Consider the following 4,546-nt stretch of genomic DNA (forward strand, 5'->3'; position numbering starts at 1 on the left):
AAAGGCACTTGCGATTGTTTCCCCTGGTGCGTAAGTTCTCTGCAACCATATTGTCTCTTATTTAATGTTATAATCCATTCTCTCTCTCTCCTTCCCCCCTTTTAAATGTAATTATATCTTTATTGTATTTTTATGTGTAGTGATTCGGTTAGGTATTTTATGTTATCTTGGTAGTGTATAACTTGTATAGTATTATTCTTTTGCAATTGAACGTTCATTCATTTCCTTAAAAGGCGTTAGACCCTTAGACCGGTATTTGAGTGTTTATTATATTGCTAAGGGGTTCTCTGAGCGTCACATACGCTCATACAGCTTTTAAACTAACAAGGTTACACTGTGTTGCATTTACACTTTATCACCGCACAAGGGTTTACAGTATAAGTACATTGTTTATGGTATAGTTATAAAGGTTTAAGTCTGTGAGCGTCAGCGCCGCTTGTGATCTCCTCGTGGTCTCGAGCGTCCGCTACGCTGATAGCGTATCATTACGTTAGTCGGCAGCCTATAGCGTGCTTGCCTTTACGCTCTAAGCCGTGAGCGAACGTGCCGCTCGTGCGTCTCTTCCACGGCTAAGCGTTCGTTACGCTACGTGCGTACTCCTACGGTATTCCATACGCCAATTGCGTACTGTGTTCTTTAACCTTTTAGCGTGTTTTATACAAGGTATAGAATAGGCATTGTCATTTGACAGCATCAATACGTCATTTTCCTATTTCCCACCTGCAGAATACCTATGTTAAATTTATTCTTCCTAATATATCGGGAAGTAAGACAATTAGTTTTGATTGAGTTAGTGAGGGTTATCACATTTTTGTAGTTTATTAAATTCTACACACTGGAGGTGCAACCCAAATGCTGATCCGATTGTCCGTTTGGGCATTATCATTCACACACCGCAAACCATGTATTGGTAATGATATCATTATGTCAACCCCCTTTTCAGCCCCATAGAGGAGGATTATTAAAATTCTAATTGTATAGTTTTCCTATTTCCCACCTGAAGACTACCTACTGTATGTTAAATTTCAGCATCTTAACAAATCGATAGCACATCATGTTTAGCTCAGCCATAACATTAATTTCTCCATGACACCAGAGCTCACAGATACCATCAAACCAGGATTCTACGAAATGCTAGTTTTGTGGAACTACAAGTCACATAATGCACTGCCAGCCATATGTTGTTACTCCCCCTCATCTATACGTAAAAAACAAAAATGCAATATGTGTTTGATCAGATCTAATAGCGGTGCTCTAAAATAATATAGGGTTCTTACCAGAGGTGTCTGCTTGCTAAAGATACCTGACCCATAAGCTGAATAATTAGCTTGCTATGTATATTGTGAACTTTACACACATTTGATTTGTTGCATTGATACCCCATGTATTAAATAATGTAATAACATTGTCCCCTGGATAATAGTGCAGTGAATGCCACAAACTTTATCACAAATAAGTCTGAGTTTCTGCAGTTGGCTTGTTTATACCATTGTGTGTTTATCCTTGGCTAGGTGATTGTGCCATTGAGTTCATGCCCTTGATTAGGTATTTATGCCAGTCCATCTAGAACCAACAAACCAGTCCAAATGGAAGTTGAGTTACACAAAAAGGGAAATCTCACTAAAATATGGAACAGAGTTCTCTACCCTGACCAGTGTCCTTCTAGCCACCTCTCATTCAGATGCAAAGTGGGAGTCTGGATGCCATGTGGTGGTGGGCAGCAGAAGGCATCTGACACATGTTGCAAGGGCAGAGCATGGAATTCCAATGCAGGAAGCTCTCACCAAAGGATGTGGAACCAGGTCTGTGGGACTTGAGGGGCCAGTGAGAGGTCAGGTGCAAGGATGGGGGGGCAGTTGGAGGTGGTGAGGAGTGTAAGAGCTGCTGTGACTACTGCAGAGATGACAGAGGTGAGGGTGGCGGCTGTAGGGGCCAGCAGTGGGTGGTGCACAGGGTGCTCTGCCAGGTGTACAGAGATCTTTGATCTGTGGCTCATGTCTCCACAAGTTTAGGGTAGGTAGATGGCTGTTGCTGCATGGTGGTGGTAGTGACCTCCATAGATCTCGCTGACCAGGTGCTAGATTTTCTCTAACAAGTTGGTCATCATGAGGATGTAGTTGTGTGCCAGGAGCAGGATGGTGATCTTAGAGAGCTTGCACAGTGGAACCATGGATGTAGGGCATCAATTCCCGTAGATCATCCATGGTAATGTTCAGGTCATGCATCCTCTTGCACTCCTGGCTGTTCATCTTCAGCTGGAGCTGCTGGAGCTCGGGCTCACTCATCTGCTTCTTGTCTCTCTTGTCCCCTGAAGCCACGCTCATGTTTAAGCAGTAGACAGGAGATGAAAGCCCATGCAGAACATCCCATGTAAGTAAATCAGACCATTGAAGTCTATGGGGAAGGCTCTCAGCCAATCAGCAGTCTGCTGATTGCTTTCATAGGGAATTTTAAATGGCACCTGAATCCAAAACACAAGAGATCCGACACTTGGAAGATGGCATTCTGCCTCAGTTCCAGATCTGAACATGGTGGGGAGATCCAAGACTCCAGTCTAATTGTGGCTGTGCAGTATTGTGACTGTATATAGGGGCATACTGCACTGTACTCTGCTGTTTAGGTTGTACTATGCCCTTCCAGAGACAAGACTAATTGTGGCTGTGCAGTATAGTAACTGTATAGAGGGGCACACTGCACTGTGCTCTGCTGTGTCCATCCAGAGACACCAGACAAATAATAATGATAATATAATAATAATTTTATTTATATAGCACACTTTCTCCAACAGGATTCAAGACGCTTTACAGACATCCAAAACAAAGCACTAAATGTGACTGTGCAGTATAGTGACTGTATGGGGGAACATTGCGCTATACGTTGTTTTGGCTGGCTGTGTCTATCCAGAGACAAGACTAATTGTGGCTGTGCAGTATAGTGACTGTGTAGACAGGGGGACACTGCATGCTGCTGTGTGTTGCAATGTACTCTGCTGTATTGGCTGTTCTTTACTCAAGTGCGCTTTGCTCACATGCATCTATAAGCCCTGTGATCTACGCAGTTTAAACCAAGCTGCAAGTTTAAAAATAGAAAATGACAAATATATGTCTATAGTTTTTTAACTGGTTGTTGATGTGCTTTACTCAAGTGCATTTTGTTCACGTACATCTATAAGCCCTGCACAGTTTGAACTTAGCTGCACATTTAAAAATATAAAAATATTAAATATATATCTATTGTTTTTGTACTGGCTGCGACGGCAGGAGTCACACCGCCATATTTTAGTTTGGAGTGAAAATGCCACCAATACGCCCCCTGAAAATGCTTGGTCACCACCCCCGCCCAAATTGGTTGGTTGTAATCCTAGATGGACAATTCAGGCATTTAAAATGTAACTGTACAAATCCCAAAGTTTTTGAAAAACAGGCAGAAGAGGTGAAATGGAAATTTGAAGCTTCAGGATATCAACCTGAATAGATAGAGCAAACTAAAACTACAGTGGCATGTCTTGACTGCAATGTTTTATTACAGCCTAAGAGTAATAATGAATCAAAGAGCACATCCAAATATGATTGGGCTTTTGTGACATTGTTCAATAGTCAATATAAAACTGTAGAAAAACACTCAAGAAACACTGGGGGGGGGCTTAAGAAAGACCCCCATAATAGGTAGTCTACAGCCAGATAGACCTAGGTGTAGTTTTAAGAGGGCCCCTACTAAAACCTGCCTGGTAAAAAAGGCCCAACCACCAAAGAAACCAATGGGTTCAATCAAATTTAAAGTTTTTTTTCGGTGTGGACTGTGTTTAAGATGTGGAGACATAAAATTAAGTGGCAGCAAAATTACTGTAGTGAACATTAATAGTTAGGATTTAAAAATTGTTGATTTTACCACGTGTAATAGCTCTAATGTGGTTTATGCCATCGAATGCACATGCGGCCTATGGTATATAGGCTGCACCTCCAGATCATTAAAACAAGGATTGGTGAGCATATGAGAAATATAAAAAAGGGGTTAATGACCCATGCACTATCTGAGCACTTTAGAACACAGCCTCAAAGTTGCACAACAGAAATTAGACGTTTTTGCGGTATAAGACAAATAAAAGGACAATGGAGATGTAAAGATGTGGCTAATCAACTGGCCAAAGCTGAGCTGAAGGCCATCTATGAATTGGGTACATTGAAACCAGGAGGCCTAAATGCAGATTTTTTAATTAAATGGTTTTTTTAGGGACTATTCTTCATCTTATGTTTTAGAATAGGGATTTTTTATAATTTTCACCTTAATTTATGTTATTTTTTAATTTATGCCATTTTTAATAGATACCATAGTATTTATATAAATTATGGTTTTGTAGTTTATTCTGATGTGATCACAGATGTTATTACCTGATATATGATATTTATGTAATACCCTCCAGGTGCCGAGACTGGGAAATACCCAAAATATGTTATGATAAAGTATGACAGCCAGTTGTTTACAATGTACGTCACCAGAAGTGATATTACGCTTTGTTGAAAAGCACAATATGAGATGGGGCATGTAA

The 4,546-nt window shown here is 40.8% G+C and overlaps 1 pseudogene; it reads right to left on the minus strand.

Annotated features, from left to right (window-relative positions):
* Positions 1-1,677: 1,677 nt before the first annotated feature.
* LOC134944158 (oligodendrocyte transcription factor 2-like) lies at positions 1,678-2,297 on the minus strand (annotated as a pseudogene).
* Positions 2,298-4,546: the final 2,249 nt, after the last annotated feature.

This window comes from Pseudophryne corroboree, chromosome 7 (assembly GCF_028390025.1).
Source record: "Pseudophryne corroboree isolate aPseCor3 chromosome 7, aPseCor3.hap2, whole genome shotgun sequence".
In the NCBI taxonomy this organism is placed as follows: Eukaryota; Metazoa; Chordata; class Amphibia; order Anura; family Myobatrachidae; genus Pseudophryne; species Pseudophryne corroboree.